Consider the following 13,633-nt stretch of genomic DNA (forward strand, 5'->3'; position numbering starts at 1 on the left):
CTTGTGTGACGAAAATGGAGCATGACCAAACTATATGATTTTGTAGGGATGAACTTTCTTTGGCCATGTTATTTTGAGAAGACATAATTGCTTAGTTAGTATGCTTGAAGTATTATTACTTTTATGTCAATATTAAACTTTTATCTTGAATCTTTCGGACCTGAATATTCATACCACAAATAAGAGAATTACATTGAAAATTATGCTAAGTAGCATTTCACATCAAAATTTCTGTTTTTATCATTTACCTACTCGAGGACGAGCAGGAAATAAGCTTGGGGATGCTTGATACGTCTCCAACGTATCTATAATTTTTGATTGTTCCATGCTATATTATATTCTGCTTTGGATGTTTAATGGGCTTTATTATACACTTTTATATTATTTTTGGGACTAACCTATTAACCGGAGGCCCAGCCCAAATTGCTATTTTTTTGCCTATTTCAGTGTTTCGAATGAAAGGAATATCAAACAAAGTCCAAATGGAATGAAACCTTCGGGAACGTGATTTTCGGAACAAACGTGATCCAGAGGACTTGGAGTGGACGTCAAGAAACGAACAAGGAGGCCACGGGGCAGGGGGACACACCTACCCCCCTAGGCGCGCCATCCACCCTTGTGGGCCCCTCATAGCTCCACCGACCTACTTCTTCCTCCTATATATACCTACGTACCCCCAAACCATCAGAGACGGAGCCAAAACCCTATTTCCACCGCCGCAACCTTCTGTACCCGTGAGATACCATCTTGGGGCCTTCTCCGGCGCTCCGCCGGAGGGGGCATCGACCACGGAGGGCTTCTACATCAACACCATAGCCTCTCCGATGATGTGTGAGTAGTTTACCTCACACTTTCTGTAACATCCCAAATTTTCAATTTGGAATGTTATACATTAGATCATCATTGCATAGCATATTTATTTGCATTTTCGGCAAATCCTCGAAAATCCTAAGCAACTCAAGGACCCTCGGAGAGAGTTGGGAATTTTCTCGATTTTCATATTTGATTTTTATCAAATAATGAAACAAAGATTTTTTTTTTTAATTATCTTTCTCTCCGAAAAATATTTCGTATTAAAATAAATGAGAGGAGAAAATATGACTTCTCCAAAATAATTGAAATATTGGAGAAAAAATATTAAAATCAAATATTGGATTTTATTAGAATTTTATGGGCAATTTTAATTGCATTAAAAAAATTGCACGTTTTCAAAACTGCATTTTTGGGCCAAGAAAATGTTCATCTCGTTCTAATTATTTTAATTAGACGGGAAAAATTTGTTTTAGCATTTTTGGATTTTTTATTTATTTTTCTGTGATTTTTTTAGATTCGGCAAAACTATTTAAAAAAACGCCGAGCGCCGACTGGGCCGAAGCCCAGCCGCGCGGCCCAGCCCGCCCGCGAGCCGTCTCCCTCCTGGAGACCGCCGCCGCCGAGTCCCGATCGGGGACGAGACCCGCCGCCGCCCGTCGCCCCCTCCCCAAGGCAGGCCCCCTCCTTATATACCCCCCTACCCCGCCGCCTCTCCCTCACCCCGTCCCCGAAGCCGCCGCCGCCGAGGAGCCCCGCCGGAGCCGCCCGCCCCGCCGCCGAAGGAGGAGCCGCCGTACGCCACCGCCCGCCGCCCCGTTCGTCGCCCCGCCGACGCCCGCACCCCGCCGCCCCTCGCCGACCCGCCGGAGCCCCGCCGGAGCCCGTCCCGAGCCCCGCCGGAGTTGCCCCGACGAGGTAGCCGCAGCCGCCGTTCAGTTTTTTTTAAAACATTCGGTTTATATTTTTTGTTCGGTTTATTTTTTTTATTTTTTTTCTTCGGTTTAATTATCTAGTGAACATTCACCGTTCCGTTCGTTTTAACGGACGTGTTCATCGGTTTGACGCTGTTAACGAACGTCTGTTCGTTTAACTGTTCGTCAGTTTTCTTTTTCGTTGGATTTTCTGCGATTATTCCAAATCGCGATTTCTGATCAGATTTTTGTTCTGTTTTAACTTTTCGCTCGTTTATCGGAATCAGGCGATTCAAGCGCCTAGAGTTTCGTATCGAAATTCTCTTTCCGTTTAACCTACTCAAACAAGTTTTTGCTACTGTAAAATTTGACTTAGATCCAGATTAGTAAACGAAGCTTGTTTCTTTCGCCGTTTGACTTTCGTTGCTTCGTTTGATTTGATTCTTTTTGCAAACCGGAGTTCTTAAGTTGAACTTTCTGGTTAGAACTTTATTTGAGTTTTACTTGTGCATTAGATGAGTGCTTATTGTTTGCTTGTTTGTTTGCGATAGAGTACCTGGAGTGCGCCGCTTGCTACTTCGAATCTCTAGGTTTCACGGATCATCAACAAGGCAAGTAACACTTTGATCATACCTCTTTTACTACCCAGTTTTATTGCATTAGATCAACCCTCAAACATTGCATGGTTAGGATCTAATTAAATTGTGGGTATTGGGAAGTAGATGAGGTAGTACCTATCACCTGTTCCATTATCAAACCTTTGGGAGTTACTTCTACGTTTGCCTATATTGCTATGCTATGCTTGTAGACGTGGATTGGGTTTGAGAGATATTCACTACAGTTGTGAGATTGTTAATTAATGGTTTACCTAAGGTGGCAACTAAAACTCACATCTGGGTGGATTGAGGTACCTGGGTATTCCAGGATTGCCTGTTTTTCTTTTGGACCGCCACCCAGGTTCAAAGGGATCATGAGATCTTTCATGCTAGAAACTTCCGTGTGCAGCCGCAAGCTATTATGGGCTCTAGCATAGTTGATTAAGTTGTGTGAACTCTTACAGTGGTAGACTAGCAGATGTAGGGGATGTAGGTGGTACGGTCTATCACATCGTAAGGTGCAAACGCTTCTGAAAGACTATGTCTCGGTCATCCGTTTCTCAAACATCATGTAGTGCGAGAATCCAGCGGAGGCGGTCGAGTCTTGTGGGAAAAGTGCACAAACCTCTGCAGAGTGTATAAACTAATCATGGTTAGCCGTGTCCCCGGTTATGGACATCTTGAGTATCTAGTACTTGGATTATCATGTGAATCTCATCACCATGTTATTTTAATTAATATTGTTGGGTTAATGATGATACTTAATTGGGATTGAGATGCTGTCAACCATCTCAATGTTTAACAACCACCATGATAGTTAAATAAATTTTATTCCTTTGTAGTAAGGGAAAACTGGCTTTTCGCAAAACTGTAACCATAGAGCTTTCTACCAGCCATATATGCATGTAGTATAGTATTATTATGTTCATTACTCTCTATGTGTTACATTGCCAGCATATTCCATGTGCTGACCCGTTTTCGGGCTGCAACGTTTCATGTTGCAGACTTTTCAGACGACGAGTAAGGTGCCTTAGGTTGTGGTCTTATACTCAATGATGCCGTTGGAGTTGATGGACTCACTTATCTTCCAAGTCTTCCGCTGTTATCATATTAGATGGCCTTAAGCCATATTTATCATACTTTTTCTCTTTTGAGATATTCATTGTAATAAGTGTGTGATTGCTACTCTGTTATAAATCCTCCATTTGTACTGTGCGTGTCAGCATTACTGATCCAGGGATGACACTGGTGCACAGCAGCACAGACTGTTTGAGGTCTGGTCGCTACAAAAGGTGTTATCAGAGCACACGTTGGCTGTAGGACACGACCACTAAGCTTAAACCCTAGAACACTACTCTCTTCTCATTTCTGACTCCTCTCCACTTTCTACTCTTTTAGGAATGGCGGATGCAAGGAATAAGTTCATGCAACCAGATGAAGATACACCTTTTGGACGACACTTGAAGGAAGTCACTAAGTACTTAAACATTGGAATACCAAGCATCACCGGAACCTACAACGCCACATTTCCAGAAGAGGAGAGCTGGAAGATTCAAGTTCAAGTTCCAGGAAGGACGTTTATGCCAGTCACTGAGCCTATAAAGTTTTCTTTTGAAGCACCAACCTGGAGTTTAGGGAAGAGCATGGCAGCCCACATCTCTATGGGATGCATTGGAGAAGTCTACCACAGGGAGCTTAAGGATACTATTTATCAGATTTGTGGACGCCGACACGAGCAATGGGAGATGATTAGCACCAAGAAGGATGGATCAATTGCAGCTTTCATCCAGGAGCAAAACCAACACATTCGTCGCCAGGAGAACCAGATGTGCTCAGACATGATAGATCTGAAGAAGGCATTAACCAAGACCCAGGAGTTGGAGGATGAACTCAAGGCTACACGCGAGGATTATTTGGAAGAAATCGTCGCACTAGTAGGGAAGAATGACGACCTGGAGAAGAAGATTGGAGTATTCATGGGAAATCCAGCATCAAAAGGAGAAGATGATGAATGCGATTGCCCGGATAACTACACCATCATCAACGACACCGACTCGGACCCCAGCGAAGATGACTTTGTTGATGAAGCTGGAGCAGATATCATGGAGTCTTCGACTGATTAAAATTTCTAGTAGACCACCATATCAGTAGTAGTATTCCCCCGTATATATAGTATAGTTCGAGCACTTTGTAACGATAGTTAGATCGATTGTATGCCTTTTTTGATTTGATTGAGTGATATTGATTGTGTTTGTCTCATGAGCATATGGGTAGTGTTTTCTCTCTAGACCTTATTCTATTCTAAATTCCCATCTTTTCTAAACCTATCAGATGCCTCCGAGACGCGACACCGGATTTGTTTTCCCATCGGAGATCACTTAGTTGATTTAGCAGCAGAATGCCCTGATGCAAGTGTTAGTACAGAACCAAGGCAACAACAACAACAACCCACCACCACCACCACCTGTTGATCACTTAGCCCGTTTCTTGAGGCTAAATCCGCCGGTGTTTTTCAGCAGCACCGAGCCGATTGTTGCAGATGATTGGCTCCGCAAAGTTGGAAGGGAGTTGACCATTGCAGGATGCACAGATGCGGAGAGAGTGCATTTTGCCGCACATCAGCTTGATGGACCCGCAGCATCATGGTGGGAGAATTACACAGCCACTCACCCTATTGACACTGTCACATGGGACCAGTTTCAACAAGCTTTTCGTACAGCCCATGTTTCAGCAGGAGCTATGGCTATGAAGAAGCGTGAGTTTCGCAACCTACGTCAAGGAGGACGCACCGTAGGCCAGTATGTGGAGGACTTTAGTAAGTTAGCACGTTATGCCCCAGATGACGTTGCTACAGATGCAGCCAGCAGGATTGCTACAGCCACTGCCGATACCCGAATGGAAGTGGGATAAACTAGGCATGGATTTTATCACGGGATTGCCCAGGACTCGTTCAGGCTATGACTCAATATGGGTTGTAGTCGACCGTTTGACGAAAGTAGCTCATTTCATCCCAGTGAAGACCACTTACACCAGTGCTAAGTTGGCAAAGATATACATGACCAGAATCGTATGTTTGCGTGGAGTTCCGAGGACCATTGTATCAGATAGAGGAACCCAGTTTACCTCGAAGTTTTGGAATCAGTTACATGAAACTTTGGGAACCAGGCTAGAATTCAGTACAGCCTTTCACCCACAGACAGATGGACAGACCGAGAGAGTCAATCAGATTTTGGAAGACATGTTGAGAGCCTGTGTGCTAGATTATGGATCTAGTTGGGACGACAATTTGCCATATGCAGAGTTTTCTTACAACAACAGTTATCAAACCAGTTTGAAGATGGCCCCTTTCGAAGCTTTGTACGGAAGGAGGTGTAGAACACCATTGTTATGGGACGAAGTTTGAGACCGTCAGTTGTTTGGACCAGATTTGATTAAAGAGTCTGAACAGAAAGTGAGGTTGATTCGCGATAGGCTCAAGGTAGCCCAGTCCAGGCAGAAGAGTTATACGGATTCTAAACATAAGGAGACAGTTCACGAAGTCGGAGACAGAGTTTATCTTCGAGTATCACCACTTCGAGGAGTGAAGCGCTTTGGAGTTAAGGGAAAGTTAGTGCCTCGTTTTGTAGGACCATACAGAGTTTTGGAGCGTATGGGAGAAGTTGCCTACAAGCTGGAATTGCCTGAAGGATTGTCAGGAGTTCATGATGTATTCCACGTTTCCCAATTGAAGAAGTGCCACGTAGAGATGGCTGAGATACCACTGAGAGATACAGTGCCACTAGAAGCGATTCAGCTGGAAAGTGATTTGATCTATGAGGAGAAACCAGTTAAGATTCTTGAGTATGCCAGCCGAGTCACCCGCAGCAAGGTTATCAAGTTTTGCAAAGTTCAGTGGAGTCACCACACTGAGGATGACGCCACCTGGGAGCGAGAGGAAGATCTACGGAAGAACCACTCCCACCTATTTTGTAGCCAACCCGAACCTCGAGGGCGAGATTCATCTTAAGGGGGTAGGTTTGTAACATCCCAAATTTTCAATTTGGAATGTTATACATTACATCATCATTGCATAGCATATTTATTTGCATTTTCGGCAAATCCTCAAAAAATCCTAAGCAACTCAAGGACCCTCGGAGAGAGTTGGGGATTTTCTCGATTTTCATATTTGATTTTTATCAAATAATGAAACAAGGATTTTTTTTGTTTTTAATTATTTTTCTCTCCGAAAAATATTTCGTATTAAAATAAATGAGAGGAGAAAATATGACTTCTCCAAAATAATTGAAATATTGGAGGAAAAATATTAAAATCAAATATTGGATTTTATTCGAATTTTATGGGCAATTTTAATTGCATTAAAAAAATTGCACGTTTTCAAAACTGCATTTTTGGGCCAAGAAAATGTTCATCTCGTTCTAATTATTTTAATTAGACTCGAAAAATTTGTTTTAGCATTTTTGGATTTTTTTTATTTATTTTTCTGTGATTTTTTTTAGATTCGGCGAAACTATTTAAAAAAACGCCGAGCGCCGACTGGGCCGAAGCCCAGCCGCGCGGCCCAGCCCACCCGCGAGCCGTCTCCCTCCTGGAGACCGCCGCCGCCGAGTCCCGATCGGGGACAAGACCCGCCGCCGCCCGTCGCCCCCTCCCCAAGGCAGGCCCCCTCCTTATATACCCCCTACCCCGCCGCCTCTCCCTCACCCCGTCCCCGAAGCCGCCGCCGCCGAGGAGCCCTGCCGGAGCCACCCGCCCCGCCGCCGAAGGAGGAGCCGCCGGAGCCGCCGTACGCCGCCGCCCGCCGCCCCGTTCGTCGCCCCCGCCGACGCCCGCACCCCGCCGCCCCTCGCCGCCCTCGCCGACCCGCCGGAGCCCGTCCCGAGCCCCGCCGGAGTTGCCCCGACGAGGTAGCCGCAGCTGCCGTTCGGTTTTTTTTAAATGTTCGGTTTATTTTTTTTCTTCGGTTTATTTTTTCTTCGGTTTAATTATCGAGTGAACGTTCACCGTTCCGTTCGTTTTAATGAACGTGTTCGTCGGTTTGCCGCTGTTAACAAACGTCCGTTCATTTAACTGTTCGTCAGTTTTCTTTTTCGTCGGATTTTCTGCGATTATTCCATATCGCGATTTCTGATCAGATTTTCGTTCTGGTTTATCTTTTCGCTCGTTTATCAGAATCAGGCGATTCAAGCGCCTAGAGTTTCGTCTCGAAATTCTCTTTCCGTTTAACCTACTCAAACAAGTTTTTGCTACTGTAAAATTTGACTTAGATCCAGATTAGTAAACGAAGCTTGTTTCTTTCGCCGTTTGACTTTCGTTGCTTCGTTTGATTTGATTCTTTTTGCAAACCGGAGTTCTTAAGTTGAACTTTCTGGTTAGAACTTTATTTGAGTTTTACTTGTGCATTAGATGAGTGCTTATTGTTTGCTTGTTTGTTTGCGATAGAGTACCCGGAGTGCGCCGCTTGCTACTTCGAATCTCTAGGTTTCACGGATCATCAGCAAGGCAAGTAACACTTTGATCATACCTCTTTTACTACCCAGTTTTATTGCATTAGATCAACCCTCAAACATTGCATGGTTAGGATCTAATTAAATTGTGGGTATTGGGAAGTAGATGAGGTAGTACCTATCACCTGTTCCATTATCAAACCCTTGGGAGTTACTTCTACGTTTGCCTATATTGCTATGCTATGCTTGTAGACGTGGATTGGGTTTGAGAGATATTCACTACAGTTGTGAGATTGTTAATTAATGGTTTACCTGGCAACTAAAACTCACATCTGGGTGGATTGAGGTACCTGGGTATTCCAGGATTGCCTGTTTTTCTTTTGGACCGCCACCCAGGTTCAAAGGGATCATGAGATTTTTCATGCTAGAAACTTCCGGGTGCAGCCGCAAGCTATTATGGGCTCTAGCATAGTTGATTAAGTTGTGTGAACTCTTACAGTGGTAGACTAGCAGATGTAGGGGATGTAGGTGGTACGGTCTATCACATCGTAAGGTGCAAACGCTTCTGAAAGACTATGTCTCGGTCATCTGTTTCTCAAACATCATGTAGTTCGAGAATCCAGCGGAGGCGATCGAGTCTTGTGGGAAAAGTGCACAAACCTCTGCAGAGTGTATAAACTAATCATGGTTAGCCGTGTCCCCGGTTATGGACATCTTGAGTATCTAGTACTTGGATTATCATGTGAATCTCATCACCATGTTATTTTAATCAATATTGTTGGGTTAATGATGATACTTAATTGGGATTGAGATGCTGTCAACCATCTCAATGTTTAACAACCACCATGATAGTTAAATAAAATTTATTCTTTTGTAGTAGGGAAAAACTGGCTTTTCGCAAAACTCTAACCATAGAGCTTTCTACCAGCCATATATGCATGTAGTATAGTATTATTATGTTCATTACTCTCTATGTGTTACATTGCCAGCATATTCCATGTGCTGACCCATTTTCGGACTGCAACGTTTCATGTTGCAGACTTTTCAGACGACGAGTAAGGTGCCTTAGGTCGTGGTCTTATACTCAATGATGCCGTTGGAGTTGATGGACTCACTTATCTTCCAAGTCTTCAGCTGTTATCGTATTAGATGGCCTTAAGCCATAATTATCATACTTATTCTCTTTTGAGATATTCGTTGTAATAAGTGTGTGATTGCTACTCTGTTATAAATCTTCCATTTGTACTGTGCGTGTCAGCATTACTGATCCAGGGATGACACTGGTGCACAGCAACACAGACTGTTTGATGTCTGGTCGCTACACCTTCGGGTCCATAGTTATTAGCTAGATGGCTTCTTATCTCTCTTTGGATCTCAATACAAGGTTCTCCTCGATTCTCTTGGAGATCTATTTGATGTAACTCTTATTTTTGCGGTGTGTTTGTCGAGATCCGATGAATTGTGGGTTTATGATCAAGATTATCTATGAACAATATTTGAGTCTCCTCTGAATTCTTTTATGTATGATTGGTTATCTTTGCAAGTCTCTTCGAATTATCAGTTTGGTTTGGTCTCTAGATTGATCTTTCTTGCAATGGGAGAAGTGCTTAGCTTTGGGTTCAAACTTGCGGTGCTCGATCCCAGTGATAGTAGGGGAAATGACACGTATTGTATTGTTGCCATTGAGGACAAAAAGATGGGGTTTATATCATATTGCATGAGTTTATCCCTCTACATCATGTCATCTTGCTTAAAGCGTTACTTTGATCTTATGAACTTAATACTCTAGATGCAGGCTGGATAGCGGTCGATGTGTGGAGTAATAGTAGTAGATGCAGGCAGGAGTCGGTCTACTTGTCACGGACGTGATGCCTATATACATGATCATACCTAGATATTCTCGTAACTATGCTCAATTCTATCAATTGCTCGACAGTAATTCGTTTACCCTCCGTAATGCTTATGCTATCTTGAGAGAAGCCACTAGTGAAACCTATGCCCCGGGGTCTATTTTCTATCATATTAATCTCCCGACAACTAGCTATTTCTACCGCCGTTTATTTTGCTTTCTTTACTTTTAGTCTTTATCATACAAATACCAAAAATATTATCTTATCATCTCTATCAGATCTCACTCTCATAAGCGACCGTGAAGGGATTGACAATGCCTTTATCGCGTTGGTTGCGAGGCTCTTATTTGTTTGTGTAGGTGCGTGGGACTCGAGCGTGGTCTCCTACTGGATTGATACCTTGGTTCTCGAAAACTGAGGGAAATACTTACGCTACTTTACTGCATCACCCTTTCCTCTTCAAGGAAAAACCAACGTAGTGCTCAAGAGGTAGCAAGAAGGATTTCTGGCGCCGTTGCCGGGGAGTCTACGCACAAGTCAAGACATACCAAGTACCCATCACAAACTCTTATCCCTTGCATTACATTATTTGCCATTTGCCTCTCGTTTTCCTCTCCCCCACTTCACCTTTGCCTTTTCTTCGCCTTCTTCTCGTATGTCCTTTTGTTTGTGTTTCCACATGCCTTCTATTTGCTTGCATCTTTGCTTGCTAAAAATCTATTGATATGGATCCACTTAAAGTGTTTTACTTGGATCATCTTCGATCCTTATGCGCTTGTGCTGAAACCCCAACTAGCCTAGTTGATGGGAAATCTTTAGATGAGCATGCTCATTTTGTGCGTCACCGTTTGTCTGAAAAAGGGAGACTTTTATGGGATCAAATAAATAGATTGCTGTGTTATGCTTGGAATCTTTGTGAAATTTGTGATTTTACTTGTTGCTCTAAGAACCCTAAAAAAACACCTTCCCTACCTATGTGAATTTAATGATGATGAAATCTTATCTTCTTATGCAAATGGTGTTTATAGTTACTATGATATCGAACAAATTGAAGAATTTGTTGCTTTTAAGGGTGCTTATGAAGTTGCTTCTTTGATTGAAAAGTATGATGTTACTCTCTACGAATCTGAAAATTTTGACATACTTAAATATTGCTATGAAAACTACGCTCATAATGTCTATGTCAAAGAATTTATTGAAAGAATGACCACTTTGGAAGAAAATAATGACATGCATGGGTCTATAGATAATTATGATCCCGATGATTTGATTGAAATATCCCTTGATGAACATGATGCTTGCTATTCTTGTGGCCATGATGCCAATATTTATGAAGATGAATTTGCTATAGTTCCTTATGTTAAACATGAGATCGTTGCTATTGCACCCATACTTGACAGTTCCTTTGATGAAAAGCATGATTTCAATGATACTATTATAGATTCTATTAATGTCAATTTTGCTAATAATATGCAAAACCCTAAGCTTGGGGATGCTAGTTTTTCTATGTCTACTACTTGTTGAAATGATCATGATTGGGGTGATTCTTCTTATGATCTTGAAAATTTATTTAAGCCCCATGATGAATATGAGATTGATAATAGTGTACATGGCTGGGTCGGAACGGAGAAACTGCGTCGTCGTCGTGTTCATGGGGAGGCAACGGAGTGCGTCGTGTTCATCGGGAGGCAACGGAATGCGTGGGAGCCAACCGTCTTGGACGGAACAGCCGATGGAAACGAGGCCTGGCGTACCGCACAACGGAGCAAACGGCCTTGTGTTCGACCGGCCACTTTCGAAATGGGATCTTGTTCATCGGGAGGGGTCTGGCGTACCGCAAAACAGAGGAAACGGACTTGTGTTGGACCTCCTACGGTCGAAATGGGGTCTTGTTGATCGGGAGGGGTGTGGCGTACTGCAAAACAGAGGAAACGGACTTGTGTTGGAGCTCTACGGTCGAAACGGGGTTCCTGTTCATCGAGAGGGGTGTGGCGTACCGCAAAACGGGACTCCACGGGATACTGTTCATCTCCACCGTCGACCTCCTCCAGCCTCCACGAGCTACTGTTCATCCACCATCGACCTCCTCCAGCCTCCACCTGCGACTGTTCATCCACGGGCTCCTGTTCATCCAGCCTCCACCGCGCGCTACTCCACCGGCTACTGTTCAACCAGCCCTCTCCACGGGCTCCTGTTCAACCACCTCTCCACGGGCTACTGTTCAACCAGCCCTCCACCGTCTACTGTTCATCTAGCTCTCCACGAGGTCGTCCTATTCATCCAGCCCTCCACGGGGTCCTGTTCATCCAGCCCCAACCGGCTCGATCGATCGGGGTCCTGTTCCTCCAGAGGCAACACCACGGGGTCCTGTTCATCCACCCCCATCGGGAACTGTTCATCCAAACCCCCCCCAGCAACGCTCACTGTTCATCCAGAGGCAGCATTGATCGGCTTCAGTTAGCAGCAGTAGCGAAGGAATCGCTCGATCGGGTTCAGTTAACAGCCATCGATCGATCGCTCGGGTTCAGTAACGCGTAGCTTGCAGTGCAATCGCTCGGGTTCAGTAGGCGAACGCCTCGCTCGGGTTCAGTTAGAGCCCAACGCCTCACACCCACGGGCGTGCGTGTCCGAGAGAAATGCGCAAACCTCCGTGCATCGCTCGGCCCCGACCACCCACCGTAACCGGGAACACCCCGATATTTTCCTCGCCCTTGCTTCTACCACGGTTTTTTCCGTCATGGACGGCCCAAAGAATGTCATGCAGCTGTGTCTCCGTCCCGCCCAGGACGAAAAGCCCATTTTCTGTCATGATTTTTTGTCATAGAAGTAGGAACCCACCACATCTATGATGATACCGGGTTTTGTCACAATTATCGTCATAGAAGTGTCATAAATATGACAGGAAAAAATTTCGTTCGGCCCAAAATGTCACGGATGTGTCTTTTTTTATAGTGTCTAGGGCATATTTCCTTCGGTCTCCCACTTGCACTAGAGTCAATAATCTAGTTCACATCGCCATGTGATTTAACACCAATAGTTCACATCACCATGTGATAGTTCACATCGCCATGTGACTAATACCCAAAGGGTTTTACTAGAGTCAATAATCTAGTTCATATCGCTATGTGATTAACACCCAAAGAGTGCTAAGGTGTGATCATGTTTTTCTTGTGATAGAAGCTTAGTCAATGGGTCTGTCACATTCAGAGCCGTATGTATTTTGCAAATTTTCTATGTCTACAATGCTCTGCATGATGCTACTCTAGCTAATTGCTCCCACTTTCAATATGTATCCAGATTGAGACTCAGAGTCATCCGGTCGGTGTAAAACCTTGCATCGGCGTAACTCTTTATGACGAACTCTTTATCACCTCCATAACCGTGAAATATCTCCTTGGTCTTCTAAGGATAATTTTGACCAATGTCCAGTGATCTACTCCTAGATCACTATTGTACTCCCTTGCCAAACTTAGGGTAGGGTATACAATAGGTCTGGTACACAGCATGGCATACTTTGTAGAACCTATGGCTGAGGCATAGGGAATGACTTCCATTCTCTCTCTATCTTCTGTCGTGCTCGGGCTTTGAGTCTTACTTAACTTCACACCTTGTAACACAGGCAAGAACTCCTTCTTTGACTATTCCATTTTGAACTACTTCAAAACCCTTTCAAGGTATGTACTCATTGAAAAAACTTATCAAGCGTCTTGATCTATCTCTATAGATCTTGATGCTCAATATGTAAGCAGCTTCACTAAGGTCTTTTCTTTGAAAAACTCCTTTCAAACACTCCTTTATGCTTTCCAGGAAAATTCTACATCATTTTCGATCAACAATATGTCATACACATATACTTATCAGAAAAGCTGTAGCGCTCCCACTCACTTTCTTGTAAATATAGGCTTCATCGCAAGTCTGTATAAAACTATATGCTTTGATCAACTCATTAAAGCATATATTCCAACTCCGAGATGCTTGCACCAGTCCATAGATGGATCGCTGGAGCTTGCACATTTTTT

This window comes from Aegilops tauschii, chromosome 2, assembly GCF_002575655.3.
Source record: "Aegilops tauschii subsp. strangulata cultivar AL8/78 chromosome 2, Aet v6.0, whole genome shotgun sequence".
Taxonomy (NCBI): domain Eukaryota; kingdom Viridiplantae; phylum Streptophyta; class Magnoliopsida; order Poales; family Poaceae; genus Aegilops; species Aegilops tauschii.